The following is a 9,395-nucleotide window of genomic DNA, read 5'->3' as shown; positions in this document are numbered from 1 at the left end:
CTCGGTGCAGTTAGTCGAGATCACCGATTCATTCGGCGATTCACCCTTTGGTCTGGTTCATCGTCTTTCTGCATTGTCCTTCAGCAACTTCAAGCTCTGTAACTTTGGGCGATATGTCACTGCCTCGCGGAACCTTTCGGCGACTCGTCGACTGCTCATTTTGATCGTTTATTTGATTTTTTTCCTTCAAGGCTTTGCACACTGGAACATTGGGCGAGACCAAGGCCATTCGGCGACTCGCCCAATGGCTTAGGCAATCCTCATGCCTTCTTTTCTTCGTTCTTTCAGCTGTCTTGTTCCTTTTTGCTGGATAGTGTCCATGCTTTGTCTCTAACACCAAATACCTGAAACTCAATTATTTGCATCAGTTATTGAGGCAAAATATGCATTTGAGGACACTAATTCTATCAAAATAAAGCCCTAAAAGAGTCCAAATCGTGGACTCATCATATCACAAGTCTCATGATGGTGTACAACAATCAATGCACATAAACTAGTTCACCCCATAAGGAAGTGACAACAATTCAAGCAATTCAAGTCCACATTCATTCTATCAAACATTTCATCAATCAATCAATAAGGGTCACAACAATACAATTCACAAACATTAAGATCATCACATAGACTTTTCATTTCAACCCCTTTTTATTTATTAATATTTTCACCCCATTTTCATTACTCCCAATACACACAATGAAGGGAATACACCAATTCTACTAGAATACAAGGTTTTGAAGATCACTTGCTTTAATTCGACCAACTAGTAACCCAACACTTGATTTTTCCCCTTTTGACCAATATCTGAAGTCAAACAATATATATCAATTAAGTATTCAAAATAAATTTCCAGAAATAGCAATACCCAACTCAATACTTTGAAAAATGGGTCAATCAACAAAACCCAATTATGAAAATAAAGTTTCAATCCAAAATTCTTTACTTGAAAACATTACCCAAGGTATTTCAAACCTATTGGTGAAAATAATATTGAAATAAAGTCTTAAAATTAGTTCACACTGTCCACTTTAGTTTAGAACTCGAGTTCTTGAAAAACCTTGCCATTTGCAAATGAGAATCCCAAATTTTGATGTTTAAATCCATAAATAATCAAAGAGGTATGATGTTTTAGGATCATAAAAGCTTACCCAAATTATTTAGCACAAGAAATCCTTTCACAAATCGCCTCCAAGGGTTTATCAAAACCTCTCATTGATATTACAAGAGCGGACATAGGTTTGCAAAAGTAAACCCCCAATAAAGTCTGGCCCTCACGATTGCGTAAGCGAAGGTCGCAATTGCGACAAAACATTTCATGATCACAAAGTTCAGTTGGTTTGACCTCTCACGAATGTGACCCACACTTAGCGGAAGTGATGCTCACTGAAGTGAGAAGTCCATAGCTAACATGCAGCACAATGGAACATTAGAAATACAAATTTGATGTCTTCTTCACCCAACACCCATGAGAAACTTTGACCCAACACCCATGAGAACCACAAGAAACTAACACAATCCCTAAAAAGGTTAAAAGAAGCTCGGGACCTCTCAAAAATCAACCAAGATCTCATCTTGCCCTAAAATCATCCCTCAAATCCAACATAACTCTTGGAATTTTGATCCGAGTATTGGAACACCGAATATTGACCAAAGTCAACCCAAGGCTAAACTTTCTACAACTTCAAACTTAGGATCTCAATCCTCAAAAAGAATCTGAAATCGACAACTCTTGTTGATAAGATTCCATATTTTGGGATTGATGAAATTGACAAAATTCCATTTTGACACTCAAAACTCCAAAAGATATTGAAAACTACTGTTTAACAATATAAGCCTTTGAAATTCAAATCCTACCAAATACTCAACTTTAAAACTCAAAGTTTAAAACCAACTTTCAAAACACGATTAAAAACAACTTAGGGTAAACATCAGGAGGGCAAAATAGTAAATTCATGAAACTCTTAAAAAATGACCAACGAGGTCATTACACGTTTGGGCTAGCATATAACTATTTGAATAAGAAGAATGATGTAAACAAGTAGAAAAAAATTTTAATAACAAGAATAATGCATCATACGCTTTATATGGCTTTCCCTGATCATTCTTGGTACTTATTATCTACCATCTTATTGATTTATTATCGACTCTTATCTATTTATGCAGTAATACATAGACTATATAAATTGACTTAATTTTCTATTGAATGGAAGTTTTGATATATAAGAATTTTCCTCATCTTGAAAAGCATTCTGGAATGTCTTCAGATTGTCATTTGCTAATTCCTCGTTTACTTAGATGGCACACGACGAAAAGTGAAACATAACGGAAGGCAACCCATTTTAGTATAGAGGGAAGAATACAAAGGTACAAATTTATTTGTTATTATATCATAATATTTTTAAATTAGTGAATGTCGTGTAATTTCTATACATTTTATTTTGTAGATTGTTCAGCATACTTTACCTCTACTATTTGTGGGATGAAGCAGACCTACATGAAATTATTTAATCCATACGTAGATGAAATTAAGAACACAATCATTAATGCTTTGAAGGCAGAGTGGAAAGATGTGATTATCCTCACTTCATTAGATGACAACTGATGAAGAAAAAAAAGTAGCGCAAAGAGGTAAGCCACTAATGTCATGGAAATAATGACTTAATTGAGGTGTTAAAAGGGTTAAAATAGCTTATATAGGTGTACTAAGACTATACAAAATGACCTCACTTAATACCCACTTAATTAGGAATTTACCAAAATAACCCTCCTTAATCAGCCTAGTGCCAGGCACTACGGCCACCTTTACGATCCGTCAAGGGCACCATGACCCTTGAAGGTGCCTGTGGTCCCTTGACCAGTAGCTAGGATACCCTAGAATTTCCCTCACTAGGTGAAGAAAACCCCACAATGCCTTCCCACGGGCCGTGGTCTTCACCATGAGCCGTGAAGTTGCTCGTGAAGGGGAGCCTTTTTGGGACAACTTTAGGGAGGCTACTACCTTACCACCATGGGTGGCACCATGGGGAGTGGTGGCCACCATGGGTCATGAACACCCTCATGTTCATGGTGGGCAGTGCCTTGGCCAATTTTGGTTGCCTTGGCCCCTTGCCTATTTTCCTTGGCTCTTGCCTTTCTCCCTGACGTTTAGCTCTAGTGTAGCCTACTAGTTTCTGGGGTATCACAAACCTTTTGCACATGGATCATCAGCCTTGCTATGTCTATGTCCCCTATCAACATCGCATCCTTACACTATTTTCTTAACAGACGAGACAACCCAGATACAAATAAGCTCATTCTACTCCTCATATCAGCAACCATCTCCGGAGCATTACGGGATAGTTAAGTGAACTTGATGTTGTACACATGCACACTTATAGATTCATGCTTAAGAGTGAGGAATTCCATTACCTTTGCCTCTCTCAGTTTGTGGGGAAAGAAAAGCCCCAAAAAGGCATCTTCGAACACTGACTAGCTCACAATTGGTTAACATTTAGCTCTACTCTTCTTCCATTGGTCGTACCACACTCTAGCAACAACCTTCAGTTTGTATAAAGCTAATTCCACATGTTCAACATCCGCAACATGCATCACCTCAATTACTTTATGTAAATCTTCCACAAAGTTTTCCGGATCCGCAGTGACACTTTAACCGGTGAAGTCTGGAGGATTCATCCTTAAGAACTCACGAATTCTAGATGTATCACCACATCCTTTCGATTCCTTCTCAGTTGACTAGCCTAGTTGGCCACAACTTGGCTAAACATCCAGATATCATCTCGAAACTCAGCATTAGTGACCTATCCATGGGGTTGCACTTCTAGTGCATTGGGGACCCCTTGATCCTAATGATCAACATTCGTCCTACCAGGATGACCTCGGACAGCTCTTCGGGGAGGCATGATCTGAAAGATATGGGTAAGCACGAATTAGAAAGAAACTTTATAGAGTTGAACTCTATCACACGAAAAGAGTATGAAAGATGTGAGATAGTTCCTAAATGTCGCAGTCTTTTAATTACATATGTGGCGCACTTCACACCGATAACAAGTACTCTACAGACACAACTTCATAGACANCCTAGTTGGCCACAACTTGGCTAAACATCCAGATATCATCTCGGAACTCAGCATTAGTGACCTATCTATGGGGTTGCACTTTTGGTGCATTGGGGACCCCTTGATCCTGATGATCAACATTCCTCCTACCAGGATGACCTCGGACAGCTCATAGGGGAGGCATGATCTGAAAGATATGGGCAAGCACGAATTAGAAAGAAACTTTATAGAGTTGAACTCTATCGCACGAAAAGAGTATGAAATATGTGAGATAGTTCCTAAATGTCGCAGTCTTTTAATTACATATGTGGCGCACTTCACACCGATAACAAGTACTCTACAGACACAACTTCATAGACACCCTAGGACTATTGAACTCTGTGTTGTGATACCAAGTTTGTCATGCCCCATGCCTACACCCTGGACACGACTGGCACTCAAGAACCATTGCTTGCCCTAAGCGAACCATTGACCTGGCTTAACTGTCAGCGAAAGACTTACTCATCAATGAAATATCTCAAAGGAAAGCTTTAACTGAAAAGTCTCAAATACTTAAACTCAGAATATTTAGAAATAACTATTCTACTAGCCCAAGAGGCAACTCAAGCTTTTAAACAAGTTTTAAAAGATAGTAAAGGACTTCTCAAAATGACTCGAAAGAACCCTCAAGACTCAACTCTTAACTCTACCTTGAAATTTATGAATTCAAGGTTATGATTCATGTTATGAATGATCTCTCGATGTAGTTTAGAGTAGCTAGAATCAGAAAGAAGTGAAGGTAACTTCAATAGAACTCAGACAGGCCAAACGACATAAAAAGGGGTGAGGGCAGGTGACCCTGGCGCACTGAGTGGCACGAGGGGCCAGCCACAAAACTACAGAAACTTATTTGTGGCACACTGCTGGCGCGGCGTGCCAGCCCCTACCCAAATTATTTCCGATGAATTTTCTTTCTCGTTTTCTGACCCTAATTCACCTAGAATCAAATGGTTTCTTTCCAACTCACTTAGATTCGAATACCCAACATAATTACACAAGAATCAACTCAAAACGAACTGAAAATTAATAACATTCATCTCAAGAATTCATCAAAGACTCAACAATCAAGATTAACGAATTAAACTTCAACAAAACTCATGAAGAATTCAAATCCTTCATCTTTAAGAAGGAAATTGCATTAAAATCACATGATTAGCGTGTGGGTGAATGAACCCAATACTATGAGAACTCACATACCTATTAGGGATCAAACCCTTGGCGAAACAATCCTCGGTTCGCAAGAAAACTTGATGAATGCCTTGAACCTTCCCTCTTCTCTCCTCTTGAACTCTCCCCTAAAACCCTAAGTGTAATTTAGGATTGTGAAAACCCACCCAAATCAGCTTTGACTCCTAAAATAACACTAAACACGTTTTAAGCTGATGGGGTAAGGAAAAGACCAAAATACTCCTCACTAATTCGGGTAACTTTCCTTAATGGACAATCTCCCTCATCCAAACTCTAAACTAACCAAACTTGATGGCGTTGGAAATATTATTCCAAGACCTTTCATTATATATCCTATGAGTCACCTAACTCATCTTGTACTGAAAGTTATGGTCATTTGAAGCTGACACAAAACTCACAATTTAAGCATAACTTGCAAAATTCTCAATTTAGCTATTTGCAATTTAGCGCTTTCTAAATTTAGCTCTTTCTAAGGTGGGATGTTATACAAGCCTTAGAATGAATCTTAGTGCCTACACGTGGAGAGTTTAGTAGCAATGAGAGTAGCATTTCCTCAATATTAGAGTAAATCGAATGTAGACTAGTTTAGAGAAGATTGAATAAATCTATAGTTTTAAAGTTTCATCTTTTGACCTAAGGGGGAGATGATAAGATGAGAAACCAAGTAAAGTGTGGAGAATCAGATAGTGATGTGTTTAGAAAGAGTTATAGAGATATCACAAGCCATTCATATTCTTGTGTATTACTCAAAGTTCAGTCTTTCCAATATCTTATTGATGTTTCTTATTATGGTAGTGATGGTATTCTTATCACATCTAAGGTTAAAATGTGTAGGAGGAATAAAGTGGAGTTTTACTATGAGTAATAGTTAAATGAGATTAATTAGTCAGTTTGGGTAGTAATGCATGAAATTTCAATTAGTATGGTAGGTATGAGGAGAGGATGAGGAATTCCTAGAAAGTTGTTTTAGCAGGAGTCCAGGGAGTGGTTAATGTACTAATCTTGAATGTGGCGTTGTTAATATGTGTACAAATGTGTGATGCATTCAGTGGTTCTTGATATGAGCCAAGGTTGGTTAAATGTGGGGGTAATGAGTAATATTCGTGGGATAAGATTTCCTATAGAGGTGTAGGACCTAAACCTTTTGATATTGGGTTAGGCTTGAATATAGTAAGAACATACAGTTAGGCTCAGACTTTGGTAAGAGTAGTCATGTACCTTTGTGGGAGCAATGAGTTGCAGCCAATGAGGTTTGGTAATAAGGAAAGAAGGGCATACTTGAGAAGTATTGCTAAGCTTAACAGCTACCAGTCATATTACCCAAGGCATAGTATTCCTACCCTTACTTCATGCCTAGACCTCATTTGTTTCAAACAAGATAACTTTAGGTAGAGAGTGACTTGGTTCACAACAACATTGTTCTTGACTTATGTGCTATAGAGAGTCCCGAATCTTGATATGAATTAGTTCAAACTATGTAAGTAGGCAGGTTCAGAATTCAGAAGAGGTAGTAAGAGTAAACCCCTTTCCATTCGCAGTACAACCATCATTCGAGGACAAATTATCTCAAAGGGGAGATATTGTAACACCCCAACAGTTTTTAAGTTAAGACTCGAACCATGCTTTGTCTGTGAATATGATTCTATTGTGTGATTTAAATTTTCTTAGGTGTTAAGGTCACTAGATGTAACACCTTCAGTTTTAAAAAAGAATTAAAGAGAAATTCATTCATGTAATCCATCAGTTCTCTTAAATTTTGGGTCAACTTCAAACGACCATATATTTTAGCACATAAAGAGTTAGGTGGCCCATGAACTATCAAATTGAAGATCTTTGAGTCTTCCTTCTAACGCCGCAAATTTTGCTCAATTTCGAGCTTGGATGAATGAGTTATGCATATTTGAGTACAACCTCTCTAGTTAAGGCATTTCTGTCATTTTAGGAAAGGGTATTTTGGTCTTTTTCTTACCCCAATAGACCTACCCAAGTTTCTACTCACCCATTTAAGGGTCTAATCAGACTCTAAGATCATTTTCACATTCCAAAATACTTGGGGCTTTAGGGCGAGGTTTCAAGAGGAGAAAAAGGGCTAAGTTCAAGCGTTCTTCAAGGCTTGTGGATTTCTACAAGAATGATCGTTCTTTCCAGGTATGTGAGGTTTCCCATACTATTGGATTTTTTCATTCTCATGTGAAACATGTGATTCTTTCATTAATTCATTTATGAAATAGTTTATGTAAAGATTCTTGAAGTGTTCTTGAGTGTTAACCCCATTCTTTAACAATGGAGGTTTTAGAGTTTCTAAGGTGAGGTTGTTGCGAATGAGTGTTGCTTCTTCATAGAATTTGAGTGAGATTTCATTGATTTTGTGTTGGGTTTATGAATCAAAGAGAGTGTGAAAGAAATCATTCTATTCTTGATAAGTTAGCACTTGAAATTGAGCATGAAAATTAGTCGGGTTTCTAGGTTTGGGGGTGAGGAGGCGCACCACCATAGCGCCTGCAGTGGGCCCCAAAGCACAACACTTTGATTATTACAAAGAGGCTCGACAAGCTGCTTCTTTTGTCGATCAAAACTCCTCTATCTGATGCAATAATAGGGAAAGATCTTCGTATTCAAAGGTCTGGAACCATGCCTCCCATAAAACGGAGACAAGCCTAGATCTGCAGGAAGTGACAAGCAAGATGTAGCAGAATCTGGCCCTCTTTATCCAAAAGGGTTTGCTGGAAAAAAAAAGATTATTCTCAGAGTAAGAATTCTTCATCAGAAACTGACACAAAACCTGTTAAATAGTAAGTTCAAAGCACTCCACAACCCCTTCATAAACCCACCCATTTTTTAAAAGAAACTTTGGGAAGGCAGAAGGGGATATGTTTGTTAATTTGATATTTGCTTGACAGTTTAGTTCAAGATAACTGTAATATTTGATCAAAAAAAATTCTTTCTGTGGATAACCAAGAGTTGTGCGTATGGTTTTAAACTTGGTGGAGTCATAATATACAGGCAATTTGCTCAGTGGTGATGAGTCAGAAAGCTTCAATAGATAGTTGAATTGGAAAGAAATGTACAAGCTTTGCAGGCATGTATCAGTTGAACCTTTGAAATACATACACGGTACCTGGACATGAAATGGATGTTGCATTTTGGTAACTTGCTAATTTGACTAGTTTTTTGTGATTTCAGGCTGAAGTGTCTGTCGAGCTTGAATTCCTTAACCAGCAGAATCTTATCCTACAACAAAGCCCTAGAGAAGCGCTTAGAAAATTTAGCTCATAAAGTATTGTAAGTTTCTTTATCTGTTATACTGAATTATTCTACAATTGTTTCTAGTGCTTGTAGTCTTGGACTATTTTGATAAAGTTAATTATGCAGCAGGTCTTGTGAGTCCAAACCTTACATAGCTAGGAATTAGATTTTTCTTAAATAAGGATTATACAATTGATTTTTTCATGGTGAATAAAACAACTGCAAGTGAGCTAGGAAAGTGGACACAGTTTTCCTGGAACTAAAACAAAAGTTTTTGAGTAATGTTCAATTTGAATAACAAAATAACGGTCTCTAGGGAAAATGGGAACAATTACTGGTCATCCCAAATATATAAATTCTTGGTAAGAAGATGGAATGATCTTGTTGTAGCCAAGTATTGTGGCCTAGTGGTGAATGAAAACCAGGGTGAAAATTCCAGCAGAGACAAAGTGCTAGGTGATTTCTTCGGTACTTAAACTAGTGGGAGGTAGCAAGTACCCGATAAAAAAAGAAAGGTGTGTGCGATAGGTGTAAGATGGTGGAAGTAGCAGTACTCTTTTCCACTACATATGGGTGACCTTAATGTGAACATGTCCATATTTTCTGCTTCAAGCCTTCAAATTTGCTTACCTTTCAAAATTAACTCAATGGATGGACGCTATTCTTATTTACCTCTGGAGCAATGGTAGCATACATACAGATTAATATGATTGATTGGATGACTTTTGTGGAGCATGATATTGTTGTTTAGCTGATTTTTATCACATATATCTCTTTTGCACTATTTTGGTAAATGGAAAGTTACTTAGGCAAATAAAGAAAGAGAAACAATGTGGTTGAATTTGCAACTACAAAATTGCTAAATAATTG

The sequence above is a fragment of the Solanum stenotomum genome, chromosome 11, assembly GCF_019186545.1.
Source record: "Solanum stenotomum isolate F172 chromosome 11, ASM1918654v1, whole genome shotgun sequence".
In the NCBI taxonomy this organism is placed as follows: Eukaryota; Viridiplantae; Streptophyta; class Magnoliopsida; order Solanales; family Solanaceae; genus Solanum; species Solanum stenotomum.
This window is presented reverse-complemented; position numbering follows the sequence as displayed.